Source organism: Lissotriton vulgaris, chromosome 4_1 (assembly GCF_964263255.1).
Source record: "Lissotriton vulgaris chromosome 4_1, aLisVul1.2, whole genome shotgun sequence".
Classification (NCBI taxonomy): domain Eukaryota; kingdom Metazoa; phylum Chordata; class Amphibia; order Caudata; family Salamandridae; genus Lissotriton; species Lissotriton vulgaris.
In genome coordinates, this window is record NC_141691.1 from 2,119,510,027 (window position 1) to 2,119,530,106 (window position 20,080).

Genomic DNA, 20,080 nt, shown 5'->3' on the forward strand with positions numbered 1-20,080 from the left:
TGGGTGAAGGATTTGCTCAGTTGATGTGTTTAAAAATATGAGAATACATGTATTCTTAAAGTCAGTTAGGCTTTAGGATATAAACTAGTAGAGACTCATCTCTCTCTCTGCCTGAGCCATTTGTCTTAGCGTGTGTCATCTCACTCTCTGCCTGCACCATCTCTCTCCTTGCATGTGTCATCTCACTCTCTGCCTGCACCATCTCTCTCTTTGTATGTGTCATCTCACTCTCTACCTGTACCATCTCTGTCTTTGCGTGTATACAACTTAAGAAGAAATGAAGAGTCCAAATACATAAATGACTACAACCCAGTCATTTTGTCCATGTGGAATGCTAACATGGATATTCAATATATTGCTGACAACTCTATCGCTGTGGCTTCAAATGTGACATCTTACATCACAAAATCAGAAAAGATGGAACTGAAGGACATGTGGGAGGAATTTTCACATGAAAAGAGTCTGAGTATGAAATTGTACAATTACAGTCTGAAGATGTTGTCGCATCGAGAAATTGGAGCATATGAATGTTCTGATCGGTTATCATCAGCAAGTCTATATGCCAAATCTAGAACCATCATTTGGGTGAGTCTAGGTCTTGCTGCAACACGAAACCAAGTTTTGAAATCTGAACAAGAAATTGAGTATTTGGTGGAGAAAGAACCAAACATTACAGATATTTTGAAGACAAACATGTTGGATACATACTATCTAAATAGAAGTAGTCATCTTGAGAACGTTTGTCTCTATGAAGTTCTGCAAACCTATACTTTTAGGAGGTACATCACAGAAGATATCAATAAAGGAGTATAAGCTGTAATTGGATGTGAAGGATGTCTGGTGAAACATAGAAAAGGCCATTTGATTAATCATCGAAAATTGAGTTGCGAATCTCCTGACAAAAGGGAATTTTACTATTTAGCTCTTTTGCAACTCTTTAAGCCATGGCGTACAGAAGAGGAACTACTTGGAGATTTTCTCAGTTATGAAGATTCCTTCAATGCAACCAAGGCTACCATAAAATTTCCTGTTTTTTCAAATTATCTGCAAATGTTGAACGAGGAAATGCAGCAAGAAGCTACAATTGCAGCAGAGATTGCTAGAGACAGTTCTCAAGACAGTCAGAGTTCTGCTTCATTAAATCAGGATCCACTAGGAGGACCAATTATCCAAAAGGAAGCTGCTACTGCCATGGATGAAGTAGAAAGAGCCATGGAACAAGCTCAGGAGGATGAAGGTAACTTAGAAGATTTGGAAAAAGAACTAAACGTTGAGCAGAAACAAATATATGATGAAGTCACAGAACAGATTGAGCATGGTTTATGTCATGAGAAAAAAGAGTGCTCATGTTCGTCATTTATGCCTGTCCGACTGTATGTGAGTGGAGAAGCAGGAACTGGGAAAAGTTTTCTGATTAAAGCAATTGCAACTTATCTGCAGAAAAGAACGGAGTCATCGCTGTCTTGTGTTGTTACCGCTCCATCTGGGTTGGCAGCACATAACATTAAAGGAATTACTTTACATCATTTATTGATGCTGCCAGTAGAGCAAGATAATAAATTACTATACCACAAGCTATCTGGAGAAGCTTGTTGTGAAGTTTCCAGAGTCCTGAAGAAAATGAAACTTCTTATTATTGATGAGGTAAGCATGGTATCAAATGTAATGCTTGCTTTTGTGCATTTAAGAATGCAAGAAATTCTTAAAACAGAGTCTGATGTGTTATTTGTAGGCAAACACATCATTGTTTTTGGAGATCTACTGCAGCTAACTCCAGTAAAAGGACAACCAGTGTTTAACATGCTTACACATGAAGATTCCATGAATTGCCTAGGAAGCATTGGAAATGTTAACATATAGTTACATTTCAAATATGCAGAACTGCTTCAAAATATGTGACAGGCAAAGGATGAAGATTATAAAAATATTCTGCAAGATGTAAGGATTGGAAAAGTAACTGAGCATGGCAAAGGAGATTTATATGCACGATTAATTTCAAATTTGTTTCCAAACGAAAATATTCTCCCAGAGAATATTTTTAAGAAAATTCCTGAAAAGAAATCTGTGATATGCTTGATGCCAACTCTGAAAGAATGTTCAATCTTCAACAACAAAATGTTAAATTTAGAAAATCAAGAGATTGTGAAACTGGAAGCTATTGATAAAATAGAGCATGAAGGAGCAACTTTTATTTTGTCACAAAAGTTGAAATCAAAAGTGGATTCTTTACAGAAGACAATATCTAAAACTGCTGGTTTGGAAAAGACTGTGTATGCATGTTTAAATTGTCGTATAATTTTACGACGGAATTTACATGTGGAAAGAGGTTTAGTAAATGGAGCAATGGGTCATGTTGTTGATTTTGTGAATTACCAAAATAGAGATGGAATTGAATTTTTAAAAAATAAATTTGATGGAATTGAAGAAGTACAACAAATCAGTTGTTGTTCTGCTCGATTTTTGCTTGTGAAAGATTTATATGTCCGCCGAAAACAGTTTCCTGTTTTTTTGGCATATGCGGTGACTATTCATAAATCTCATGGTTTAAGTGTAGATAGTGCTTTTGTGAATATTAGTTCTGTGTTCAAGGAGGGTATGGCATATGTTGCTTTATCTCGAGTCAGAACTTTATCTGGATTGTACTTGATTGATTTTGATGAGACAAAGATTAATGCAGATTTAAATTGTGTAAAAGAATATAATAGGTTAAGAAGGGAGTATGCTCCAAATTTACCTCAATATCCTCTATTTGAAAAGCGTGTGGTAGGCCGAAAAAGAAGAAATGAGAAAAATTGTAGTGAAGTTGTATCAAAAAGAAAAAGAGTAGATGAACCAGTAATTGTAAGCAGAAAGGAAAAGATTCAGTTAAAGATGTTGTTGGATTTCAGTTTGAAAACAGTTCTGGTGTCAACTGCTATGCTAATGTAGTGGTTAATGTCAAAGATTTTGTTGTTTGTTGAATTCTGTGTTTGAGAAATGTAGCAGTGATAGAGTAAAAATAGAAAGTGTTTCTAAAATTCTAAATGTTTTAGACATATGTTCTGGTCTAATTCAATTTTCACAGAATATTCAGCAAGAATGTCAGGAATTTCTAATGTATATGCTTGTTGTATTGTAAGATGAAGGTATAGATGTAGAAAATCTTTTTGGCCTTGCTTATAATTGGCAACATAACTGTGAAAATTGTTCCTTTCTAATTACTACTACAATAGACTCTGAAAGATTTATATATTTGACTTTACCAGACTGCAAATCAGTGTATTTTAATAATCTAGTTAGAGAAGCAAATCAAAACATGGTCTGTACTCAATGTAAATCTGCAATGCTATCAACATTATTTATTAGAAATATATGGATAGTATGTCATTTTAATGTACCAACGATGTAGACCTGATCTAACTAAATTGACAACTTTAATTAAAAAATGTGTGGCTTCTCAATTATCAATTTCAGGAAGAACCTTTGAAACTGCAGCAATTATTTACCATGATGGTCCTTCAACAACATCAGGACATTACACAGCTTATTTGAAATGTAAAAAATGCTGGATTAATTGTAATGATACTCAATTGACTTTCAAACAACGTTTGCCTTCTGACTTAGAAAATTCTTACCTAGTGTTCTTATAACCAACATTTTAGGAAAGGTAATTGGACTTTGAAGATTGGAGCAGTTAATAAAACTTAGTTTGCTGTTCAAAATTACTTTGTGAGTGAGAGTGATCAATAATAAAAAATGTGTAGTTGTCATAGAGGTAGTGTAAGTGTATCACATAGTGAGGGATATCAATATTATAGGAAATGTTGATCATGAGTGAGCCACAGCTGGAAATATAACTATTGGTACATGATGTAAAAGATGTTGGAGCTTTTCTTTCAGAAACTCGGGTAAATAGACGTTTAACAGTACTATTGAGTAATTTCCAAAGAAAAGGACTTTCCATTAACTGTTTGGCCTCATGGAAAAGTAACTGGATCAGAAATGAGTTAAGATATGTTTTTTCTAAGTTTTACATTATTTATTGAAACGTTGTATGGGTTTTTTAAACACAATCTTTTTGATTGTGTTTTTTTTGCCCGCTGTCATATGATGAGTAGTATTGAACTCACTGTTTTAAGTGAAATTCAATATATTCTAAGAACAGCAAAAATAAACCATGTAACATGTTGTACATGTTTTTTTGTATTTTGTATTATGAAATATAAGTTATACTCCCCTTGTCTCATGCTCACTCACCTTTTTCCACCCTCTATCACCCGTCTTAACTCATCGTCACTGCCCTTCTCTCACCCTCCCTCACCCCGTTCCCTTACTCCACTTCCCTCACTACCCCTCATTCCCCATTCATTCACTGCCCTTTCCCTCTCTCCCCTCCACCACTTTCTAGCTCTCAGTCACTCTACTTCACTCCCCTTTCCCTTCTTTCCTTTCTTTGCTCCCTCAGTTATTCCCCTTCCCTTACTTACCTTACCCCACTTCACTTACTCCTTCTCTCACTCCCTCTGTCCCTCACTCTCACTCTTAACCTCACTTTCTCTGTCCTCTCACTCTCTCACTCCTCTTCCAACACGGTCACTCCCTTCAAGTCACCACACTCCCTCATTTACCATGCTATGCTCCCTCACTTAGTTCCCTTATCTCACTCATTCCTTCACTACCTCTATGTCCTCACTGCCTCACTCCCCTTGTGTTACACTCACTCGCCTTTATCAACCTTCTATCACTCCTCTTTCCTCATTCTCACTTCCCTTCTCTAACCTTCCCTCACCCCTGTTCCCTTACTCCACTTCCCTCACTTATCCTCATTCCCCATCCTTAACTCCCCTTCCGCTCACTCTCCTCCCGCAGTCACCTTTTCACAGTCCCTCTGCTTCACTCCCCTTTCCCCTCTTTCCTTCCTTTGCTCCCTCAGTCATTCTCCTTCCCTTACTCAACTTACTCCACTGTACTCACTCCTTCTCTCACTCCCACCGTCCTCTCACTCTTCTTCCCTCACTCCCTCTCTGTTACCCTCACTCCCTCTCTCCCCTCACTCTCTCACACCCCTTCACTCACCCTCACTCACCTTCCATCCCTCATTGTCATGAATCCACCCTCACTCACTCCCCCTTCCCTGTCACTCACTCCCCTTTCCTCCTTTAGTTTTCCTAACTCACATTCCTTTAGTACCTTACTCACCTTCAGTTCATATCTCTCTCCCTCTCTTCCTCTCTGTCACTGAATCTATCTGCCTCATTATCCTCTTAGTAATTTGCTCACCCTCTATTTCTTTTTCCCTCTCTCTGTCTTTCACCATTCCTTTTTTTCCTTTTCTGTGTCCTTCACTCCTACTTTATCTCTTAGTACCCTGGTATGACTTTTAATATCCTGCCTTGTCTCTTGTATTTTGAAATATATATTACAGATAATAAATGTATTAAAAGTATGTCATTAAGTTTACATTACTTATAAGGTAAGTTTGACAAACACAATTGAGTTTCTCATCACTCTTCTCCTCAACCTCACTGCTTTTCTCTCACCCTCCCTCACCCCCGTTCCCTTACTCCGCTTCCCTCGCTTAGTCTCATTCCCCATGTTTACTCCCCTTTTCCTCACTCCCTTCCCACACTTACTTTCTTTCAGGCCCCCTGCTTTACTCCCCTTCACATCTCTTCCCTTCCTTCGCTCCCTCACTCATTCCGCTTCTCTCACTCACCTTACTCCACTTCACCCACTCCTTCTCTCACTTACATTGTCCACTCACATCCTCACTCCCCTTCCTTACGCTATCTCTCTTAGCCTCACTCTCTCCGTCCTCTCACTCTCTCACTCCTCTTCCGTCATGCTCACTGCCTATAACTCACCCACACTCCCTCACTTACCTTTCTTTGTTCCCTCACTCAGTCTCTTTCTCTCACTCCTTCCCTTCCTTCACTCCCTCTATCCCCTCAATCCTTCACTCCCCTTGTCTTACCCTCACTCACTTTTATCCACCCTCTTTCACCCCTCTTTACTCACGCTCTCTGCCCTTCTCTCACCCTTCCTCACCCCGATCCCTTACTCTAGTTCTCTCACTACCCCTTATTCCCCATCTTTTTCTCCACTTCCCTTTACTTTCATCCCCCACTCACCTTCTCTCAGTTCCTATGCTTCAGTGTTCTTCCCCTCTCTTTCCTTCCTTTGCTCACTCACTCATTCCGCTTCCTTCACTCACCTTACTCCACTTCACTCAATCCTTCTCTCACTCCCTATGTCCTGTCACATCCTCATTCTCCTTCCTTCACTCCCTTTCTTTTAGCTTCACTACCTCCGTCCCCTCACTCTCGTAGTCCCTTTTCCTCATGCTCATTCCCTTTAACTCACCCAAACTCCCTCACTTACCTTTCTATACACCCTCACTCAGTCCCCTTCTCTCACTCTTTCCTTCACTCTCTCTGCTTCCTCACTCCCTCACTCCCCTTGTCTCACGCTCAGATGCCTTTATCCACCCTCTATCAACACTCACTCCTCAACCTCACTGCTCTTCTCTTACCCTTCCTCACCCCCATTCCCTAAGTCCGCTTTCCTCACTTATCCTCATTCCCCATGTTCAGTCCCTTTCCCCTCACTCACCTCCCACACTCACCTTCATTCAGTCCCCCTGCTTCACTTCCCTTCCCCTCTCTTCCCTTCCTTCGCTTCCTCACTCATTTTCCTTTCCTCTCTCACCGTACTCCACTTCACTCACTCCTTGTGAATATGTAAAGAATATAGCTCTTTTTGCAGAATTTGGAGGTAGTTCTAAAAAGAACTGTTTTTTTCTAGGTTTTTTTTGTTTACTTTTTCCTAACAATTTTAAAAAAAATTGGTATTTTTTTTTCAGAACAAAAACAAAACTACGGAATGCCAAACTGCTCATCAGGAGCAAAAAAAGGGGTAAAATTTGTGCCGAGTGGAGCAGCCATGTTCCTCCTTTCTGAGAACAACAAGTTTGACGCTCTGCTCCCCGTAGCAAATAAGTTCATTGCATTCCTTGCAGACAAATTTCAAACCTGCAACGACCGGCTGCACGTTAGAAACTAGTCTTTCCGATCTTCCGGGAGGTGCCGTTCCTCTGGTGGAGGTGCTGCCGTCATCTCTTTGGGGATTGCGTGCCAGGTCCCTGACACTCTCCCTCGCAAAATTATTGGAGTGCCTCCTCTCCACGTCTCTGAGTAAAGTGGCGTTGCCAAAACTGTATTTCTTTGTTCGGTCACCACCTGACAAGGTAGTGCCGCAGATTTTGCAGCACACCTTTGCTGCATTCACTTTCTTTTCACCTTCAGGGAAGGTAAAAAATGTCCAAATGAAGTGTTCTTTAACTTTGTGCCGAGGAGGGTCCTTAGGCAAAAACTCTTCTTCTGAGTCACTGGAGGTTGGTTGTCTTCCAGCCATTGTTCTGAAAATGAAAAGATGCTGCGGATGATCCAAGGAACACCTCTTGCTCTCTCCAAGTTCAAAGTAGTAGTGAGGGAAATGGTTGGGGGCTTTCAATATTTGGAAAAAAAACTGTAATGAACCAATAAAAATTGTTGTTTTAGGGTCACATGGCTTGACGCGCTTAAGCTACGCGCTTACGGAGTCGTTTCCGGGGGCGCTTACGCGGCGCGTCACAACAACGTTTTATTTGATTTTCGGAAATGTGTTTAAAGTCAAAATACGGTTTATAAACATAAAAAATACTACTTTTATGAGTATGCTATATGAGTATGCTACTGAATGTCTTGCATTATTATTTACTTTAAATACATAATTATATATTTTTTCGCACGCGGAATAGCGCTCTCGCTACGTGTATGTGTGCGTTTACAGGTGTGCGTACCCTGAGTGCTCCGGGGTGAAAAGATTAAAAAAAACACAGAAAAAATACATTGAAAAATTAATGTTAGAAAAATAAACATTTTTTAAATAATTTTATTACAATTAAAATAATTAATAGCTATAAAAAATAGCTATTAAAAAAACTTAATAATTCACTTTAAAAACCGTAGGTAACAAACTTGTTATAGTTAGGAATTAGCTTTTAAAAAACCTTTGAAATTCACTGAAAAACCGTAGGTTTAACACTCGTTATAGTTAGGAATTAGCATTTAAAAAACCTTTGAAATTTACTTAAAAAAACATAGGTTTCACACCAGTTATAGTTAGCTGAACATTTTACTCATACAAAACTATTGAAATTCCCACGTTATAGTTAGTTGGACTCACTATAACTCGCGCCCGCAATCCACTGCTGATGATGTCACATATTACATCATTCATGACATGGTCAGTGACATCACTGATGACATCACTGATGACATCTCAGATTCCTGTTGTCCCCATAACATACTATTTCTGTGTACCCCCACTGAACTTCTTATGGCAGTTTCCTTTTAATATGTGTTGCAGAAACCTTTTAGCCTCCAGGTACCAAATATAAGAACTGTCATACAATGGATTCCTTGCTTTTTTTGCTTATGACTCCTGAAGATTAGAAAAGAATATCCTTCTACGGGTTGCTAAATTTTTTCCACATCCAACAGCTGCTCCTAAATGAGAAAAGAGAGGTGACAACTTCCTTCTGTAACTCACGGCATTAGTTTTAAACAATGAAAAGTTGTTTCCCTGGTGTGATTCAACTCTTATGAGTAACTTATGAGTCGCTCACAAGATGCTTGTGAGAGCATATATTTATTAATTCAGTTTTTATTTGCAATTATTCATGTCCGTGACCCACAAGAGTCTGGCACACAATCACTGGCAAGCAGTCCGAGGGATAAAACATCTGTTTCACTCTTGTGGACAGAATGAAATACTATACTGAGGTAAAGGAGTACATAATAGTATGCGATAGAAATGCTGAATTAGTTAGTTCCTACTGTTTGCAGGACACAGAGATAAATTGCATATATTTTAGAATCATACAAACTTACAATCACCTTTTTTACATTTTTATGATCCCACAAATGTCTAACGAGCTTCTCATGACAGATTGCATGAGCAGCAACACTCCATAAAAGACATTTGTTTATTTAATATTAATCCCCTACCTTATTGTTGAAAGTATCCACCCTACTTCCCTCACTGGAGAAAATCTTTTAGGTTTGCTCACATCTACTAGTGGTCTCAGCATTTCATTTCACTGTGGAATAATATTTTTTCTGGAGAACATATGTCCAAAATCATGTCTTCGTCTTGTTGCGTGTTTATCTAGGTTCCTGATCGATACTGTGACCTTATGCCCCTATTCGGCTATAAATCCATTTATTCCCTATATTGGCATAACCGTTCAAGTGCGATTTTCTGAAAAGTCATCTCTGGCCTCACACGAACAGAGCCACATTCCAGCATAGTTCTCTCTGCCACTTCCTTTGCGACCAATTAGTGCAAATGACAGAGCAGTAGTCACTATCTGATATTCCTAGATAACACTCTGAGTTCTTCAACAAGATAAAAACTCAGCAAACCTGGAAATCCCCGCTTGCTGTGTTTTGATTAGTAATGCAACTCTAATGAGCAACTGATAACTATCACTTCCTAGTGACATCTTTAATTGACGTCTTATGTCCAGCAAACTTGCGTCAAACCCGGCACCTGTCAGGTATAAATATTACCAACGTTGCCTTAAGTAATGCGAGCTACTGTTGCTGATGCCAGCTGCCTGCAAGACCCCGTGTTGGTAAATCTAGCACTCTGTCGCTGCAGCCTGCTGTCCCTGTGGTGGTGAAGCTGCTGATACCATTATCGCTGCTAAAGCGCGAACTATGGTGCAGTACGCTTAAGGAGTTGAACAGCCGTCCTCTGCGAAGACATCCAGCAGATTCCAGCTGCACGCGGACGCTGTCCCCCCTCCTTCCTCGACGCGCTGAAGAGACCCGCTGCCTTTCTCGTGCAGAGAAATCCAGCTCCGGCGTTTCCGGTCTACCCTCGCAGGTGACTGGGATATCGAGAGAGACCCCTGAAGGAGATACCAATCCTCAATCATTCTATTAGTGTTGACTAAACCCTTAGACGAGAATTCTTGAAACAAACCTTGGCAAAACCAACTTAACTTAAAGCTACTTACTTACTCCCCTTCCACGTGTTAGGCTTGGGTCAGGGACACTGGGGTAGGCATAGTTAGAAGCACCAGTTGAGTATGTTAGCCTAATGTATATATGACTGTATATATGTTTTATTACTTTTAAACCATTGTATGGCTAAGAAACCATATCAATGCTTTCACAGTTCTATTTCGCAATACTTATCTTACTGTACGTACTTTTTATAATAACAAGTCTTGCAATTGTGGCAATACATTTCTCTTGTACGAGAAGACTGTTCAATAAATGTTAACCCTTTATTGACAAACGCCCGTCTCTCTGTTCTCTACATCTCGTGAAAGTAAACTGCACTAGACTGACTGAGTGAAATACATGTCTATTGTTTCACACGACCCTAGAGATTGACCCTTGATCTGAGGAGCAAAGTTGTCATGTTGCACGGTTGTTGGAAAGCTGAATCCCTTCTTGTCTGTGCCAAGGAAGCTGATAACTTCCTATGCAGAGAAGAAAGTTTCCAGTGACCTCTAAGCTAGTTGGTAACACAACCCAATTAAGTTTAGCATAGTCAGTGGAGGCCTGGAATATCCGCAGTTCCACGTCGATACTACTGTTTATGTTATTCCAATGCGCAGGGCCTAGTGGGAAACTAGGAACTACACTACATGGCGCCCAACGTTTGGTAAGGCGATAAACTAACGCAAGGCAGTTAGAGTAACTCAGTCGTGCATATTTCACAGACCCCTTTCTCCCGTAAATACTCCAATAGACGTCTGGAGTGGGTGAAAGGTTAAAATCCGCCCGAACTCAGTAGGAAGAGATTCCTATGTAAAGCTCTGGTTTATTCAACGTTGAAGGATACAGTATTCCAAAATATTGTGCACCTAATCTTTGTCTCCTTGGAGACCTACTCTGCAAAGCCTGCATTTATAAAAAATGTCAGACAGTGAAGAAGAAAGGGAAGCAGCTAGGCTGGCATCCCTACTAATTGAGGAGGACTCGAGTCTCCTACAGACAGACCCGGATGCTATAATCATCCCGGTCCACTTAAGAAGATCAATAACGTTAAAACTTATAGAGAACGAACTGACACCTCAAGGTGGTACAGTAATTTTCGTGATAGAGGCTCACGAGTATCGGCAGACAGAGGTATTCTATTCATGGATAAACTTTCCAGCGGTAAACGCTAGAACAAAAGAGTTTCACTATTACAAAATAGAGAAACCTCCGGAAGAGTACGCTCCTTTCGAGGAGATTGAAATTCCACTTAAATTTCAAGAGCACCTGCTCTGGTTTAATGGCGCCCTAAAACACAATGATCACATTACTAGGCTCGGTCCACTAGGTAGACCAGGAGCCACGTGGCCGGTTCTAGCCAGCTACACACCACATCCTGACATTGTAAAAATGTCAAAGGAAGAGCAGTTAGTACAGCTAAAAACATTAATAAAAATACATAGGCAATTAGTCCAATATGTAATGCGGACTGCAACAGTCCAGCCAGCTGTTAATGTACCACAGCTGACCCCTCATCAGGGGAACACTAATAAAATTACCCCACAGAACATACAGTCATGTCTTGGTAAAACACCCGTAAAACGGGAACAAATTCCTTTCTGGTTAGCACAGAAAATCACTCAAATAGAGGCAGTATTTCCTGATACTACCCCTATTGAGAAACACAGAATCTTGACAATCTGCCTTCCTATGGGAATCGCACCACACGTGGAGGACTGTGACACTTGGGGTACAGTCTTTGCTTCTTTTTACACAAAAACACACAGTGTTCCGTCTATGGCGGTAATACCAGAAGTGCTAAAACAGATTCAAAATGAATTCGGTCCAGAGCCCGCTTTAAATCTAGGTATGAAATTACTGAAAGACTTCAAGCAGGTCACGGCTATATTATTAGCCAACATTAGAGGAGAAGCAGCATCTGTGGCGATCCGCCAGAAGTTGAAGGAAACTGATATAAAAGATCCTGTTGAGCTTGCAAAAATCATAGAAAAATGCTATGAAGAATTAGGTAGAGACAGCTTGGGTGGGAAACCGGTAAAGCCCCAACTGCTCGAAAATCCTGAAAAATTATTTATTAAAAATAATTCAAACACTACTAAAAAGAGCTGGGATGGAAATAAACAATCCACTCCCAAGGAAAAAGTTTTCCAGTCCAGAGGAAGGTCTCCTCGACGGAGGGAAAGAACTCCGACTCGAGAACGCCAGTCTCCCCAGAGGGAGCCCTCTGAGAAAAGATATAACCTTAGAAATAGGGATAATCTAAAAAAACCTGATAGATATCAAAGTATTGATACACGTCCCTCTCGATCTCTTCCACAGAATTCGGAAAGAAGTGGACAGTCAGACCCAGGAGAGCACACCAAGTCCAAAGACAAGGAACCTGCTCAAAATAAGAAATCTCAATTTCAGAAAAAGAAGGTAGCCAGTATTAGAGTAATCAACCATGCCGAGAATACTGAGGACACAGTTGAAAAACGGGGAGTGGGCATTGACAATGTTGGACAGTGCAGCAGAAATCAGTATAGCGCGCAAGATCTTGATGAGTCATCTGGAGACAGTGGACACGAATGAATTCATTCAAGTTGAAACTGCCGACGCCAGACTTAGCGAACCCCATAAAATATACGAAATAACATTGCGTATAGAGGGTGATAAGACTAGGAAAATTAAGGGTCTATTTTGGGATAAGCTCTCAAAAGGCTATGATATTCTGTTAGCTGAAAAAGATTGGCCCCCGGAGTTTGTCAGGGAGTGCCCTCGTGGCGAAGAAGTGATTATGCCTGCCTTCTCGAATCACATTCCGATTCACAAAAAATATACATATGCAAGGAAATGGGCAGTGGCCCAGGCACCTGCATTATATGAAAATCATGTAGGATGGGATGAGGATTCACCTCCTCACAAAATCCAACTAAAAAGTGAACCAACTGCCCAACGGCAGTATCCCATAAAGCAAGAAGCTAAAAAACAAGTCAGGGAGATCTTAGATCAACGTGAGTACCAGGGGGTGATTGAAACATGCACCTCTCAAATGAACAATCCTTTGTTTCCGGTCTCCAAGCCAGACAATTCATATCGTCTAGTTTTGGACTACAGACACCTTAATACATGTTGCAAAACTTTTGCAGTACAAAACTCGCATAGTGCAGCCCTAATGAATAACATAGTTAGGAAAAAATATAAAACGACATTAGACATTTCTAATGGTTTCTTTTGTCAAAACATTGCACCAGAAAGCAGATATTTGACCGCTTTCTCCGCATTTGGGTCGCAGAAAAAATTCTGTCGACTCCCACAGGGGTTCAAGAACAGCCCAGGACTATTCTCAGCTAGGGTAACAGAGTTACTACAAATATATGATGATGAAGCATTATCTTACGTAGATGATATTTATCTCACAGACGACGACTTGGATACTCACTTGAAAAGGGTGAACACCATTATACTTGGGTTCGCAGCAGAGGGTTACAAATTCAACTTTAAAAAGTCTCGAATTGCGCATCTGACAGTACTATTTTTAGGGTACGAATTATCAAGTGAAGGGAAAAGCCTAGCGGACAACTTCTTAGAGAAGTGCGCTGTACTCCAAGCTCCAAAAACGCGGAAGAATTTACAATCCATACTAGGTTTTCTGAATTTCGGACGAACTTACATTCTAAATTACGCAGAGAGGGTTAAACCTCTCTACGAACTAATTAAACCTGAGTTTAAACAAATCAATTGGACTCAAAAACACACAGAAATTTTGAGATCACTGCAAACAGACATGTTAGCAAAAACAAAATTAGATACACGTGACAACACACGTGATCTTGTAATCCGAGTCATCCCAGGAAGATGCGGATTCACGTACCTAACCTCTAATGAGGGAGAAAAGGTACCAATTTCAATTAAATCTCACTTGTACACACAAGCAGAAAAAACATTCAGTCACACAGAAAGAACTGTGAAAGCAGTGCAAATTGCATTATCAAATGAAAGAGAACTAGCACACGGCAAACGGATTAATATCCTCACAGCGGAATCCGCCTTCGAGGCGCTATTCAGCCCGGTAAACTTGCCTACAGTGTCACTGGACCCGAAATGGATACAGTGCATAGATTCTCTAGGAGCGGAAGACGTGAAATACTATTTCGCCCTGCAATTCGAAGAACTGAATGATTTAGAATATGAAGAAGAATATCCTCTGCCAATCGAAATTCTGCCTCTCCCACAATACGCCTGTATAATCTATACAGATAGCTTTGTACAGCATTTCAACGTAGAGAGCAAATCCTACAATGCAGCGTGTGCGATCATTAAAGGTCGTTGGCTGTGCGGTAAATTCAGACCGAAAGTAAAAAAAAACTGAATCTGTAAGAAACTGTTCGGTTCAAAGAACTGAAATCAGATCTTTAAAGATGGCGCTCGAAAATGCAGAACGTGAATTCCCGACACTTATCGTGTGCGATTCTCATTTTTGCGTCAACTCTTACAACAATAAACTGCAGGGTTGGATCGAAAACGACTACAAAGATGACACAGGTGCCACAATAAAGCATAAATTGCTCTGGAACGAGGTAGCTCTTTTACACAAAGAACTACAAAAGACTCACGTGATTCACGCACAGAGTCTTCGACGTGATGGCGTTCACGTTGCAGGGAATTCATTGGCTAATACAGCCACAACGGAAGCATCTAAACCGGCTTCCATAGCCACAAAAAAGCGTACAGATAAATACATAGACGGGGAAACCATGCTGGCAGTAAAAACGACCGTAAAAGGCGACTGTGCAGCACTACCCGTGAACTATCCACTCAACTATGCATACGTAATCGATGCAAACTCCGTTCCTTTTGCTCGAATCCCTGGAGTGGGGGACAGAGTAATTCCAAACAGGAGCAGGAGGGGCTTCCTATTACTGGAAGCACACATGGGGTTGGGTCTGAGACACCAAACAATTAAGGTTTCTCTGAAAGAATTACAATCAGAGTACTGGTGGCCAGTAATGAGTATAGATATTCAATGTTTTGCTCAAAATTGTGAACATTGCAACAGAGATCGCAGTAATGAACAGGCCAGTGTAGTTTCAGGATCCCTTCTAGACAGCATAAGGTGGTCTATCTGTGCAATCAAAGAAGAGAAGCGCGTCCCAGTGTACACCATTAAGACGAAAAGCACTTAAAAAATGAGGCCTCCAGCGCTCGGCTGACGCTAGAACGGTTATAAAAGATTTGCGAGTCAATATCGGCACATACGCAATTACCACGTTCCATTCTGATCAGGGTCCTGCTTTCAGCTCTCGAGCTTATAAGGAGGTCATGGCCAGCATGGGAATTGGGTTGCGGTATTCTTGTCCGTCGCACCCCGAAAGGGAACAGTGTGGTAGAAAGAAAAAACTGTGACATAAAGCAATCTATAACAGCGAAGGTATTAGGTTCAGGCGCTGGGTGGGTCAAACATTTAATAAGTGTCCAGACTAGTCTTAACAACATGCCAAGAAATTCTCTAAAAGGTTTCAGCCCATACGAACTATTGTTCGGAATTAGAATGCGAGTTCAGGACCTCGATAGTCAGATGTCAGTGGTACAAGAAAAAACAACAGACTTTGACATCAAAGATCGTTTGGCTGTTTTACAGGAACTGAATGAAACAAGAAAATCATTAAGCAACATAAAGTTAAAGCAACAGCCAAGTACCACTGACGAGGCACCACCCGCAACAGCCCCAGCAAGGCCTGTCTGGATTCCAAAGATTGGGGATCTAGTCAGAGAAAAGATCGCGGTTAAGAAGGAATTTGGGCCTTCTTACAGAAAAGCAGTACCTGTCTTAGCAGTCACAGGAACAATATCAGTTGTGCTACCGCCCCTTGCTGGTAAAAAGGAGAACAGAGTTGTGTCCATCGATCTGGTAAAACCACAAGCATGTGGCCTATAATCAACAGTAGGCCCAGTGGACTCCCAAGAAACAACAGAATACCCAAACTTGCAACAATCCAAGAGGTTCAAACTGAAATACTAATCACATTCGATCAGCCTGCAGTGCACAATGAAGGACTATGCAATAATGCCATGGAACTCGTGCCTCTTGAGACACAGATTGAAACAGTTCGTCAAGAAACAACACCAGTCTACAATGATGTGGCATCAGAAAGTGCTACCGAGAGACAGATTGAAAGAACAATCCCATCAATTGACAGAACTGCCTCTGGTTATTTCATCAACTTCGACAACTTCTCTGAAGATTTAAACGACCCCGAAGTGATGCCAGAAACAAAAAAGTCTTTCAAAGAAAGAGCAACAGAACTCTTTCATCAACTGAAGGAAATCTACCTAATTTCCCCTTGGCTAGAGTTCTGGTTCGGTCTAGGTGTATTTTTCCTCCTGCTTTGGCTCATCATGGTACTGTGTTTGGGAAAATTCATTGAAGGAAAATATATTACAATGGACACAGCAAGTCAGAACATCAACCTAGTCCTGAAACCACACAGATCATCCCACGTGAAGAAAAGAGAACTGTCAACAGTAAATGTCACAGCAATTCCAATACCTTTGTGGGGTAGTATGGGAGAAAACAGACTATGAGATATATGGTCCGGTCGAAATCCTGAAGTATCCTCATCAACTAAAGGTTTCCTTAAGTGACTTTGTGACACCTAGTACATTCTCTGATGATTGGGACTTTAACAGTATTAATGACATGATGTCTGATTTAGTAATGTCAGCTAGATTCACAGATCATGATTATTTACAAGGTTCATCTAGTTATGAGCAGTTATTCTGTTACACCCACTATGGGGATCATTACTTGCATAAATCTGCACAGCCTAGAAATGTTTTTATGTATAATCAACGGGAACATTGTTCTACACCACCTAAAAGCAGTTCTAAAGCATTTTTTGAGAAATTCAAATACTTCTCAGGTTTTAACACCAGTAATGCAGAAACGTTTTATTACAAACTGTTAGATAAAACAGGTATGAAAACAATGCTGACACATTCTAAATTGATATATTCAGAAGCATTTTATGACAAAATGATGACATTTGGTTTTGATTATTGGAAAAATAATATTGAAACGAAAACAATTTGGGGTACAAAAGATTGGCAGGTGCAAGGCATTGAAGCACTATTTAGAACCTGCATGATACCAGAACAAATGTTATTTTTAAATGACACAATACACCAAACATCTTGTCTTGGCCTAGCTAAGATCAAAGACCTTAAAACACCGTCTATACCAAAGCCAATACCTGAAAATGCAACCGCAGATATTGAGTTAGACGTGTCACAAATTTTACATTTCAACAGAACACATCCTGATTGGAAAAAGTGGTTAATCTGGCCTACAGACACAAATAGCTGTCAAAATAGATTCCTGAATAAAACACAGGGGTTAAAATTGACCATATTAGACTCAAGATATTCCCAGAGACAACATCCAGGGATTATAACAACATACAGTGTAGGGAAACTCTGCCTTGAATGGCTAACCTCGTCCACACTGGCTGAAATTAAGCAACACTTGTCTTTACTAAAAGATGGTGCTGATTTGCGCGATTTCATTCTTGGACCACGCAAACAGCGTCACAAGCGTTTCATAGCGACCAGTATCTATGCTGCTTACAACGAGGCTTGGAAAGTAAAGCAAATTGAAACTGCTGAAAAAATACGAGAAATTGATCATATTAATTTGGAAAAATCACTTTCTGTGGTAGACAATGGGTTAATGACTCTGTCTTCCAGAATATATTCGTTGGACAATATTGTATCCTCTGCCTTTGATGTGATAGACAGAGATTTGCTAATGTTACAACATGGCCAGTCTCAATTACGCTCTATTATAGAATTAGGCTGGACGCTGCAAAATCTTCATTCAGGCTATGTGCCTTGGCGTTTAATCAACACAACGTCATTATTTTCCAGTTTTAACCTTACTGATAAACAGATCAGTTTGGCACAGAAAGGAGCAGACTATACAATCCTGAGCATCGAAAAACTTGAGCGATTATCATTGACAATGTCAGAGAGTCCTGTCATTGAATGGATAATACACGGAATTATCACAATTCCGATAACAACTTTCCGATTTAAAAAGTGCCTTGAGTACATACCTGCTGGCCAATATGAACAATTGGGTAAAGGATATGTAAAAACTGAATGGAAATTACCATACACTCATTCTTGCTATAGTGACAGCGACAAAAATGTATTTCTTAGTGGTGAAAATTTTAAACATTCACTAAGCGGTATACTTTTGTGTCAGGGTATTAATTTACACGGAGCATGTGATGGAAATTCTAACAACCTTTCATGCCACCAGCTAGTCACACCTGCAACTCAGATAGAGCCCTTCTTTATGCAACTCGCAAACGGGAGTTACATTCTTAGAACGGATCACAGATGTTGTGGCCTAGTGCCAGGGAAAAGTTATCTAGTAGAAGTAACATCCATGGTCAAATGCTGTATGCAAGCATTGTTTCCGAGTGGGCTTGCAGACATATTGACTCCCATCTGGCCTCGTCTGAATCTCTATTCTATACGAATTGATACATTAAGCAAAATGAAATCTGTACTTTTACAGACAACAGTGCCTATAACGTCATCTAAAGAGACGTATGATCTAGTTGCAAGGACAGCTACTGAAGTTCATGACCTTTTATCAACAAATTGCCCCGTGCATTTCGTAGAAATGTTCAGCCAACTCCTTAACATGTCTAGTGCAACAAGCATCCCAGGCATATTTAAGACAGTCTTTACGGGACTGCTAACACCCTTCCAGGCAATTTTGGGAATCTTTCCTAATTTTGTGCACTCCATTTTTGGCGGCATACCATTATTTTTGGGACTCGTCGCAGGGATTCTATTTTTGACCCTCCTGCTTCGTTATGGCAAGCCTCGGCTCAGACATAGCTCCCATGGGAATGGAAGAGACAATCCTAGCAATGCGCTACCGGGACAGGATAACTAACGTCCTTGGATTGGCCAGGCTGAGAGATCTAAACATGACCTGGTTCCTTTCATTCAGACCGATATGGCAAAATTGCATTTTACCTGTGCTATGGTGTATGCTTTGCGGCGATGAATGCGTGTTGGACATCTGTCTTTCACTTCCATCAGCAGTACCAATGGACGTCGATACTTTGCTCAGTCCAATAACGGCTCACGCATTGTGTTGTCCCCAGCGGCTACCAATCCTGATGACGGCATTCGTGGAGACTCCTGTGCTACAACCAAGTGGTATCAGTGGAGCGAGTGACAAAAGCAACATCATCCAGGTACAACGTTCTGTGAGCATTGCTGGTCCCGACTATGATGACAGCAATCATTCTCACACCTGCCAAGTTACAGCGCTATCTAATTTGGTTGAACTATCACCTGAATTTGTAGACCAATTCTTTGAGAGCCTGTCTGATACGATGTTCTCACCCGTACAGAAACAATAACTTTTAGAAGCTTTTCCGACACACAGCGTTCCCATGAACTCTGAATTCGGCCTTCAGTTTTGATCAACAAAAACCTGCCAAGAACTTTGGAAACTATTTTCTTTGAATTGGACGATTTTTCTAATATTGACCTTTTTTTGGCACAAACAATTCTTTGCTTAACGTAAAAACTATTCTTAGAGAACAGAAGCTTCACACTTCTATTTCTAAACACATCTAGAGACATAACAACATTACACCAGCCTCTAGCACACATGTTATTACAATGCATTTTTATGTGATGATTTATCTCGCTTTTCTTCTGTCAGAGATACTTCATGTGTAATTCCTTTTGCATAATCGTTCATTGATTTCATATGCAATAATTTTTTGAATGATTACTATGCTTTAAAAAACGTACAGTACCTAAATCCATGTATTACAAGTACGCCTATTTTGAATGCATTTATGTATTTTGGGGTGGGCAATGTTACACATGCATCTAATTGCTTTAGTTTTAGTAATTTTGATGGACATTAACCCGTGGAGTGGGTGTTGCGTGTTTATCTAGGTTCCTGATCGATACTGTGACCTTATGCCCCTATTCGGCTATAAATCCATTTATTCCCTATATTGGCA